The following is an 11,727-nucleotide window of genomic DNA, read 5'->3' as shown; positions in this document are numbered from 1 at the left end:
CTTCAGAAGTGAGTTAGTGAAGATGGGGGAAAGGAAGGGAGTGAGCGTTTTTCAAGCACCCACTATGTGCCACTGTGCTCAGCACTTAACAAAATTGTTTCATTGGGTCCTCCCGACAACTCTGGGAGGTAGGTGCTATTGTTTTTTTAAAGAATAACAGCTAACATCTTTTATGGTTTGCAAAGCACTTTACAAATATTCTCCCATTTGATCCTCACAACAATTCTGGGAGATAGTTATTATTGGTAGGTACTATTATAAACCCCATTTTATAGTTGTAGAACCTGGGACAGACAGGTTAAATGACTTGCCCAGGATCACACAGCCAGTAAGTTTCTGACACTGAATTTGAATTCTGGTCTGAGTGCCCTACTTCAGTCCATCCTTCACTCAGCTGGTCCAGTGCTCTCTCCACTCTGTCTGTTAGCTATCACTAAATATGAAAGACAGCATAAAACATCACGGTGTATAGGAATATCAAGCCAGCTGACAGATAGCTAGTAGGCTGGAGGGATGAATTGTATCTACCGAAAGGAAGAAAAAGGCAGGAAGGAAGAAAGAAGTTTAAAAAGAACACACACTGGAGTTATGATTCTCCCCCACCGTGGTATGCAAATGGTTGCTCAGACAGATGACAGAGAGGAACAGGGCGTATCAAAACAGCTGGTATTTCTGAATATGACAGCGTTTTAGATTTGTCCAAACAAAATAAGGAACTCATTACAGAAAAAATCTTTTTTAACATATTTATAACTCATGATCCAGAATGCTACCCTTACCCCAAACTTATACAGGCTTGGCTCAGCCCTAAAAGATCATTGCCTGTCTTTGGCTCATTTTCTCTCCTTCCAGAGTTAACTAAGAAAACCCAGCTTGTGTTTAATCTGTGTCTAGGTTTCTAGGTCTTCTTCAAGCACTCACAAGAATACACACGTCAGGTATGTTGCCTCTTGGCAAATCTGAAAAGTAGCATAAAGGATTCACAGGAGCCCATAAACAAAGCATAAATGCAATAAAGAGACTTGTGGCAATTTGCAAGCAATCAATAGATTTTTCTTCCTCTCTGAGGAGGGTCACTGTCTCCAGGGTTCATGCTCATAATGCCACCTTGTGGTTTGGTCTCATCTCAGAAGGCAAATCTACTTGGTCCTTGTGGGTATCACTCTCATATTCTGATAAACCTTATTTACTTTAAAAAAGAAAGAAAACTCTTGCCTTCTGTCTTGGAGTCAATACTGTGTATTGGCTTTGAGGCAGAAAAGTGGTAAGGGCTAGGCAATGGGGGTCAAGGGACTTGCCCAGGGTCACACAGCTGGGAAGTGTCTGAGGCCAGATTTGAACCTAGGACCTCTAGTTCTGGCTCTCAATCCACTGAGCTTACCCAGCTGCTTCCACCTTATTTACTTTTGCTCCCACAGCCTTGTGATATCATTGTGAGGGGATGGACTTTCCTGGAAGGAAAAATGAATCTGACTTTGCTGTAGAGACCACCTATATCATCTGGCAAGCTGGACCCATTTGCACTGGACCCTACCATTTGGCTAACAGTAACAGCAGAGTCCAAATTCCAGGGTCTTCATTCTCCCATTTCATGGTTTTAGCCCCTCAGGCAACAAGCATGTATTAAGTACTTACTGTGTCCTGGGGCGAGAGAGGCAAAAACATGGTCCCTATTCTCCGGGAACTTAGACGGAACACAGGGTGTCCAAGGAAGACTAGTGCCCCTGGCGTGAGAGCTTGCCCAGCCCTTTTCAGACCTGCTCATCTCCCTTTGACGTCCACCTGGCAGTCAGTGCAGTGGCCCATCTTGGCAGATGAACTAAAGCAGGTTGAAGGAGGCCTCGGACTCACTGCTGAGTTAGTCAGGGCATCTACCCCAAGCCCATGAAGACTTCCTCTAGTGGAACGGGTAGATGAAAACCATTTATTCCAGTGACTATGAAGGCAGCCAAAGCAGTTGCTATGGAGTACTTAGAGCTTACTTAGTTGGAACTTAGAGTCAGCAGAGTTTATTTTGTCAGCATGTGATTTGGATGGATCTGCATTTCAGGAAACTCACTTTGGTAGCTGAGTAGAGGATGGATTGGAGGAAGGCAGGAAGACCAATTAGAAGTACTTAGAACGTCATTAGACATGGCAAATACTGATGTCGCCCACTGAATTCTGGGCCACTGCCAGTTATTTTGGCTTTTGTCTTGCCACTGGACTTCAATGACTGGAAGCCAGACAGAACTGGAAGCCAGTTCTTACAACTCTGCTTCACTTAAATTCAGTTTATGTGAGAGTTAAAGATATTATCTAGTGTGCCATTCTGGTCTTCTTTGAGAATGGAGACAACACATATAATTCTATAAATTACAAGCTAGGTCCAATGTAAATGGAAGGAAATCTCAGAATGAAGGCTCTGGTGGAATGGATGGAGAATATGCCAGCAGGAGTCTCCTACAGATGATGGGTGTTGAAGTAAGTATTAATGGAAGTGAGGGAAGCCATGAAAGAATGGGGTAAGGAGATCTGAGGGGACATCAATGTATAGGCATGGAAATGCAAGGCATGGAGATGGGGGACATGGAAATAGGGGTCACATGAGAAAGAGCAAGTAGGCTAATGTGACTGGATCTTGAGAGTACATGGAGGGGAATCGGGTGTAATAAGAAGACTAGAATGCGGAGCCAGATCCTTGAAGCATTATTTCCCTGGATATCTTTGATCTTTTGTTCTTCCAAATGAACTTTGTTATGTTTTTTTCTAATTCAGTAAAAAAGTTTTTTGGTAGTTTGATAGGTATGGCACTAAATAAGTAAATAAGTTTGAGTAGGATGATCATTTTTATTATGTTAGCTCATCCTACCCATGAGCAATCAATATTTTCCCAATTGTTTAGATCTAGTTTTAATTGTGGCACTCTCTCTATTGCACCATTCAGTGGCCCACTAGGTGATATCCATGCTGCCTTATTCAACTGAGAGCCTGCACAGCCTTCCTTTCTTGGTACAAAGAATAAATTATGAAAGTAGAGAGTGGTGTGAGCTTAGTCTCAATTCTGTGCTATTTTTCACAATTATACTTCATGATGGTTTTTGTGCTTGTTTATGCTTGTGTGCTTTTTTTTAAATGACAAAATTTATCCATTAGAAAATATTATGTTCTCACTTTGGACTCAAAGGGAAGCTGTTTTTCAGTCCTTCTTTATTTTCCTATTTTGTTGTCACACTGAGAGGAAGAAAGTCAGTCTCTGAGGAGCTGGTTGAAGGTAAGGTGAATTCACTGTATGCCCAGAGGGAGATTCTTTGGAAGAAAAGAGTGGAATACCTTTAGCTTTATGTATTGTAGGAGTGAGGAGCCAGAAGTGAAGGGAGGGCTTCTCTTAGAGCTTCTCCCAAAGCTTATGGGGGAAAGTTGTCTTTCCTTCAAGAACTTGGAATCCTAATGGCATCTCTAGTATAGATCTCTTTCTTTCTCTAATGGCATATATATACATACATCATTAGAGAGAGAGATTTATCTATAGACTGAGAGATGTATCTATCATCTGTCTATATAATTTAAGCTGTAGTGTGCTAAAAATAGTTAGATCTATCCTTATCTCTCCCTAGCACATTATAACTCAATTATAAATCCATTCCATGTGTTAGAATATGGATAGGAAATTTTCAAACTACAAGATTCAGAGGAAGACAGAGATTAAAGTAAGAAGTCATTCATTCAACAAGCATTTATTTAAGCTACTTCTAAGGGTGCACATCAACCTGGTGCACATTAGCTTATCTTTCTTAAAATTATATTAATAATTGGATTTTGATATGACTGATTTTCTTTGTAAATCCTATGTACTTTCTTTTAGTCATTTAAAAACAGTTCTCTGAAAAGGGGTCCATAGTGTTCGTCAGGCTAGTGAAGGGGCCAGGGCTCACAAAAGGTTAAGAAGCCCTGGTCTATAATAGTCCAGGCTCTGTGCTTGGGGATGAGAAAACAAAATAGAAAAAGCCATTCTCCTCAAGAAGCTTATAGTCTACTGAGTAAAAGAATGACTATTTTTGGATTAGTCACTAGCCTTAAAATCGATGGGGAAACACCAAATCCCATGTTCAGTGACTTCCTTAAACTTTTGTTACCCTCTGCTTGAAGGCAGGCACGCTGTATCTCTGATTCCACAAGACTTCTCACATGCAGCTAACTTTAGGCAATGTGACAATCTTCTGTTTTTCTTATGACGCTTATATATGTGATCTGTGAGGTAGGTAGTACATCTATTATTGCCATTTTACAGATGAGGAAACTGAGATTCAGAGAGATTAAATGGTTTACCTGAGCAAAGCTGGGGCTATGCTCTAGTCTTTTTTTCTTAAAAAAAAAAAACAAACCCAAACTTTTGGGCCAGCTAGGTGTCTCAGTGGATTGAGAGCCAGGCTTAGAGATGGAAAGTCCTGGGTTCAAATATGATCTCAGACACTTTCTAGCTATGTGATCTGAGCAAGTCACTTAATCCCCATTGCCTAACCCTTGCCACTCTTCTGCCTTAGAACTAATACGTAGTATTGATTCTAAGATGGAAGGTAAGGGTTTAAAAAACAACTTTTTGGTACCCATTGTGATCACTTCACAATTTTCACTCTTTCGTTCCCCTCCCCATAGCATCCAGTTTTGCAATAAGGAAATATAGTTAAGCAAAATGAACTAATATGTTAAATCTGTTTGAAATTCTAAGCCTGTGATCTGCCACTTCTCTGAAAAAGGAAGAGATGTATATTTCACAACATTTAGTTTTCAGAAGTCAAGATATTCATTATATTCATCAGAGTACTCATATTGTTTTCCTTTATGTCATTATAGTCATTTCACAAATTATTGTCTTGGTTCTATTTATTTTATTCAGCATCAGTTTTTCCAAGTTTTTCCAAATTCTTTATATTTGTTAGTATTTATGGTGCAATAATATTCCACTTCCAGTAGTCTTTCTACTATGCCTATTTTTCATAATGTCAATATTTTCTTCTTTTGCTTTATTTGGCTTTTCTTATTCGGGAACTGATTATTAGTTTCTGACTAGAAGAAATCCAGACAGTCTTGATGAGAGTTGCTATAGGCAAAGAAGAGATCTCCTTTAGTTCTTTTGAAAAAGGGGCAGCAAGGGATAGGGATCCACTGGTGTGGAACACTATGTATTATGTCTGTTTTTTTCCAAAGTGTTTTTGGTTTTTTGGATTCTTTTCTCGTATTCTTAATTTTTTTTTTCTTTTGCTTATAAGAGCTGGCTTTCTGGGAGGAGGGAAGGGAAAGGATATCAGGGGAAATATATATGTAAAAACAAAAGGTTTAAATAAAAAGCCATTAAAAAAAGACTTGATACTTAAAAAGTTCTGTGTTAACGGACAGCAAATTACAAAACAGGCCTGGGATTTTGCAGAAGTTGTGGAATTATGAGACATACTATTCAGGCTCATGGTAAATGTATTCCTTGAATAGATATTTGACTATTAAATAGTCAGAAGATCCCAAGCCATTAGACGCGGACAAAGAGTTACTTGAACAGTTGCGACCCAGGACTCACAGGACTCCTTGTCTTTTATTTTACATGCACTTCCCTCTTACACAATATAACCATCCTGTTTGTTGGTAACCACAGAAGTTCATTATGTCATAGAATTTTGTCACTCTCTATGAAGACCTTGCAAGAGGAGTTAGAGCAAGTTTGTTGGAAGACAGAAGGGAATAAATAGCCTAGAACCACATCTGCCTTGAATGGAGTTTGGGACTTCTTGTGTCAGATCCCCCACAAGACAGCCACATAGTTCATTAGGGTCCAAATCTGTACACGCAGGTTGCTTCTCCTGATCCACAGAGTCAGACTGAGCCTTGGGCAATGCATAAAGTTCAGATTCCATTCACTTCTGTCAGAGATGCAGGCAGTGGGAGAGGAATATCTAGTCCCCTTCTTCATTTTGCACCAGCCTTTGAGCTTACACAGTCTTTCAAGATTAAGAAGCTTTTTGGTTTTCAGGCAGGGATCTGCTTTCCTTTTTTTTTAATTAGAAAATTTATTTTCAGTTGTCAGTGCTACCTTTCTGCCCCCGGCATGCAAGAGATGAAGGGAATTTTTGTAGTAGGATTTAGGAAAATTCCTTTTGCTAGATGAAACAAAGGAACATTCGCTCCCTGGGACTCATGGCCAATTGAAACTGGCCTGTGGCTGTTGGAACATAGCTGTATCTTTCTAGATCAAATGCTACTTTGCCAAGTCAATGCATCTTTGGTTGGCTCAGAATACAGAAACAGGAAGGGAGCTGCTGGTTAAAAGTGAAGGAGAAGGAATTCATAGCTTTCTACTCCTTTACTGTGTGGGTCTCTAGAGAGACCCACACAGTAAAGGAGTAGAAAGAATCTAGAGCCAGAAGATTTGAAGTCAACCACCTAGTAGTTAAATTGCTTTACTGCTCAGCTTCAGTTTCCTCATCTGAAAAATGGGGATAACTAACTTGTGATGCCTTCTTCATGGGATTATAAGAGGAAAATATTTAGTAAATTATAAAAGTTACAATAAAACAATAACTTATTGTTCTTATTTCTTTATATCTTTAGTCAAGCATGAAATGGCAAAGATGTTGATTATGAGAAAGCATTTTAATCTGTTAGAATGAAACTGTCTTAAAAACTCTTTTATAGCAAAGTACCTTCTTTTCTTTTCTTTTTTTTCATTCAAGATTTTTTAAAAGCTATAATACAAAAATAATTTTTTTTCAATGACCCTGTGATCATAAGCATCAGAGAGGCATATATAGATCAGGGGGATATATAAGTTCACCAAAGGTCTTGAAGAGGGATTCCCCATGTAGGTTCTTTAGATTGTCTTGTTTGTGGTTTCCATTGTGTCTCAGGGAATTGTAGAGCCCTGGGAAGAGATCTGTAATCACTCAAGACTGTCTGCTCAGGACTCATCTTCCCGAGTTCAAATCTGACTTCAGACACTTACTAACTATGTGAACCTGGACAAGTCACTTAACCCTACTGGCCTCAGTTTCCTCGTCTGTAAAATGAGCTGGAGAAGAAAATGACAAACCACTTCAATATTTTTGTCAGGAAAACCTCAAAGGGGCTCATGAAGAGTCAGACACAATAGATCAAGAACAATCCACTCAGGAAAGACCAAGCTGATAAAGAATACTTATTGCCCTAAATTTTGACATGCATTTGGATGAATACTTAAAGAGTTCATCAGTTGCATGTCTATCAGTAGCAGAGAGTACAAATGGAAAATGGGCCAGACCCATTGTTGTTGTTCAGTCATTTCACTGTCTGACTCTTCCAGACCCCATTTGACTTGAATATAAAAGGGACACTTTGCTAGATTGCCTTTGAGAAATTGCAAATAAATGGCCCCAAGCTCTTCATGGAAACAAAAACTCCTCCTTTTAAAATTAACATTCTACTGGTTTTTCTGTATGGCAGTGAGGAAGTGAATATGATAATTTCTAAAGAATTTAAAGATTGTAAAAAAAAAATTCCAACAGAGGTCACTGGAGAGGAACATGGTGTGTGGAGAGTGGGCAACATGGAACCAATGAGAATCTTCAGAGAAGAAGAGAAGTAAAGAATGTCCTTGGGGGGAGGTATATAACAGAAAGGAGGGAAGAATATTTATAGAAATAGGTCTCTGGTTGCCTCTACAGTTCAGGGCAATGTTGGCTCTTACTTGCTTAACCCTTCTATCTGAATTAGTCTTTCTTTCTACTTTCTAGACTAAGTCTCATGTTTTAACTTAAAGATATGTTCTAGACTTAGATCTAGAAGGGGACGTGAGCCAGATTCCTCATTTAACATAAGAGAAAGAGGTCCCAAGAGTGAAGAAGTGGTCATAGAATCTCAATTTGAAGAGTTTTCAGAGACCAACTAGTCGAAACCCTATAAGAACAGGAAATCCCCACTACAACATCCTCACCAAATAGTAACCTACCTTTGGCTTGAACATCTGTATATCATCTACTGCTCTCCATGGCTCATTTCACTTCTAAACAGTTTTAACTGTTAATTGGATGGATTTGCTGGTCTAATGATTTCTCAAAGAAGGCAATGAGGTCAGTTTAGTATGAGCTGTTCTTGGTGAAGCCTTGTCTCATATTTATCGCTACTTTCCCATTTAAATGCTTGTTAAATGATATGTTAGACTCAATGAGGCTTCCACTCCTGTCACCATCCTAGTTGTTTTCCTCTGTTCATACTTCAATCTGTCAGTGTCCTATCTGAAATGTGATCCCCTTTAAATATGCTCTAGATCTGACCAGTGATGAGTACAAAAGGACTTTCACCTCCCTTATTCTGGATGCTATGCCTCTTTTAATGCAACCTAAGATAAGACAACTAAATGGTGCAGTGGACAGAGTGCTGGGCCTTGAGCCTCATCTTCCTGAGTTCAAATCTGACCTCAGATACTTACTAGCTATGTGTCCCCAGACAATTTACTTAATACTATTTATCCCACGTTCCTCATCTGTAAACTGAGCTAGAGAAGGAAATGGCAAACCTTTCCAGTATCCTTGCCAGGAAAACCCCAAATGAGGTCAAACAAGTCTGACTGAAAAATGATTGAAAAACAACACAAGATGGCATTAACTTTTTTGTCTTCCAAATCACATTGTTGACTTATTTCAAGCTTGTAGTCTGCCATAGCCCCAAGATTTTTTAAGCTGGGGATAACATTTAGTAAGGCCTCCCCCATCTTGTACCTGAGAAGTTGGTTTGTTGAATGTGAGTGAAAGACTTCATTTTCATCCCATTAAATTACAACGAATTCAATTCTGCTTATTAGTTTAAACTGTTGGGATTTTTTTTTTGATCATAGTGCAGCCATCTGAAATGTAAGAGATTCTCCTCAGTTTTGTGTCATGTACAGATTTTATACACATATGATATATTATCTGTATTGACTAGCACAGAGCCATCACAGTGAGTGATCACTCCATTGGAAACCTCTTTCCAAGTTAACATGGAACAATAGCTGACTATACTTTGGTTGTGGTCATTCAGGCTTTTCTCAGTCCTCCTAACTCTACTGTCACTTAGCCCACTTCTCTCCATCTTGTCCACATGAATAGAATGAGGCAGATTTTGTCAACAAAATAAAGGCATACTGTGCCTATAATATTCCCCTGATCTAACAGTCTGGCTAGTCTCTCAAAAAATATCATGAGATGAGTTTGGCATGGCTTGTCCTTGTTGAAATTATATTATCTCATAGGCATCACTACTTTCTATTTTAAGTATTAACAAAATGATACAGATTAGATTCAATGGCCGCTAGGAACTGTTCTACTTCTGAAATTTTGCAAATTTTATGAAATATCTCATTAATAATGTGTTATAGAATTTTGCCAGTAACTGGAATCAATCTCACTGGTCTTCTCAGTTTGAAGGCTCCATCTTCTTCCCTTTAAGGAAATTTAGAACATAGTCCTATGTGACATCTTTTATTCTCTATGATCTTTCAGAGATCAGAGAGAGTGACTGGGGCCAAGAGAGAAGAAGAGATTTCTCCAGGGTCACACAGAACATTTATGGTCCTCCGACTGTTTAGGTCTTCCCCACCCCAGCTTCTCCCACTTTGGTTTCCTTATATCTTCTTTGCGTGTGTATTGTATCAACCTGTATATTACATGTGTATATTAGATTACATGTATATGTTATATGTGTATGGCTGCCTCCCCCCATTATAAAATAAGTGTCTTTAAGAGCAGAGATTTTTTCATTTCTCTGTCCCCAGCACCCTTCTCAGAGTTATATGGCATATAGTAAATGGCTAATAAATGCGTGTTAATTGATTAATTGGTTAGGAAGGAGTTGGAGCCCCAGTATAGCCAAGTTACTTAAGAATACTAAGTATTTCCTTACTCTCATTGATTCAGGGGATAACGTGTCTCTTTTGGAGCCTTTTCAGCCAAGGACAAAGTCATAGCCAGACAAACTAAGCAAAAGTGGGTCATCAAGTCCAGGTAGATCATTCTCCTTAATCCTTCATGAAGAATGTGTTTTCTTCTTAGAATAACAGGCTGGGAAGGGGGCAGCTGTGTGGTTCAGTACATTGAGAGCCAGGCCTAGAGACAGAAGATCTTGGGTTCAAATCTGACCTCAGACACTTCCTAGCTGCGTGACCCTGGGCAAGTCACTTAACCCCCATTGCCTAGCCTTTACCATTCTTCTTCCTGGGAACCAATACACAGTATTGCTTCTAAGACAAGATAAGGTTAAAAATTGTCAGGCTGGGAACACATACAGGACAGCCTTAGCTTCTCAGAAGCCAACATGTCCCCTCGGGCCCTAGAGGTGACTCTTTACCTTTTTTTTTAAACATTATTTTATTTGGTCATTTTCATACATTGTTCATTGGAAACAGATCATTTTCTCTTCCTCCCCCCCAACCCCCCACCACCCCTTTCCTAGCCGACCTGCGATTCGTCTGGGTATCCTATGTGTCCTTGCTCTGAACCCATTTCCTTGTTGTTGGTATTTGCATTAGGGTGCTCATTTAGCATCTCTCCTCGATCATGTCCCCTCAACCTCTGTAGTCAAGCAGTTGCTTTTCCTCCGTGTTTTTACTCCCTCAGTTTGTCCTCTGCTTGAGGATAGTTTTTTTTTTTTCTCGTAGATCGCTGCAGGTTGTTCAGGGACATTGTAAAGCCATTACTGGAGAAGTCCATTACGTTCTCTTGTACCACAGTGTGTCAGTCTCTGTATACAATGTTCTCCTGGTTCTGCTCCTCTCACTCTGTATCACTTCCTGGAGGTTGTTCCAGTCTCCATGGAATTCTTCCACTTTATTATTCCTTTGAGCACAATAGTATTCCATCACCATCATATGCCGCAATTTGTTCAGCCATTCCCCAATTGATGGGCATCCCCTCGTTTTCCAGTTTCTGGCCACCACAAAGAGCGCAGCTATGAATATTCTTGTACAAGTCTTTTTCCTTATTATCTCTTTGGGGTACAAACCCAGCAGTGCTATGGCTGGATCAAAGGGCAGACAGTCTTTTAGCACCCTTTGGGCATAGTTCCAAATTGCCCTCCAGAATGGTTGGATTAGTTCACAACTCCACCAGCAATGAATTAGTGTCCCTACTTTGCCACAACCCCTCCAGCATTCATTACTTTCCTTTGCTGTCATGTTGAACAATCTGCTGGGTGTGAGGTGATACCTCAAAGTTGTTTTGATTTGCATCTCTCTGATTATAAGAGATCTGGAACACTTTTTCATGTGCTTATTAATAGTCTTGATTTCTTTAACTGAAAATTGCCTATTCATGTCCCTTGGCTCATTTTTCAATTGGAGAATGGCTTGATTTTTTTGTACAACTGGTTTAGCTCTTTATAGATTTGAGTAATTAGACCTTTGTCAGAGGTTTTTGTTATGAAGATTGTTTCCCAATTTGTTGCTCTCCTTCTAATTTTAGTTATATTGGTTTTGTTTGTACAAACCCTTTTTAATTTGATGTAGTCAAAATTATTTATTTTGCATTTTTTTGTGACTCTTTCTAAGTCTTGCTTGGTTTTAAAATCTTTCCCTTCCCAAAGGTCTGACATGTATGCTATTCTGTGTTCACCTAATTTACTTATAGTTTCCTTCTTTATATTCAAGTCATTCGCCCATTCTGAGTTTATCTTGGTGTAGGGTGTGAGGTGTTGATCCAAACCTAATCTCTCCCACACTGTCTTCCAATTTTCCCAGCAGTTTTTATCAAA

The sequence above is a fragment of the Monodelphis domestica genome, chromosome 3 (genome assembly GCF_027887165.1).
Source record: "Monodelphis domestica isolate mMonDom1 chromosome 3, mMonDom1.pri, whole genome shotgun sequence".
Classification (NCBI taxonomy): domain Eukaryota; kingdom Metazoa; phylum Chordata; class Mammalia; order Didelphimorphia; family Didelphidae; genus Monodelphis; species Monodelphis domestica.
Note: the sequence above shows the minus strand (reverse complement) of the source record.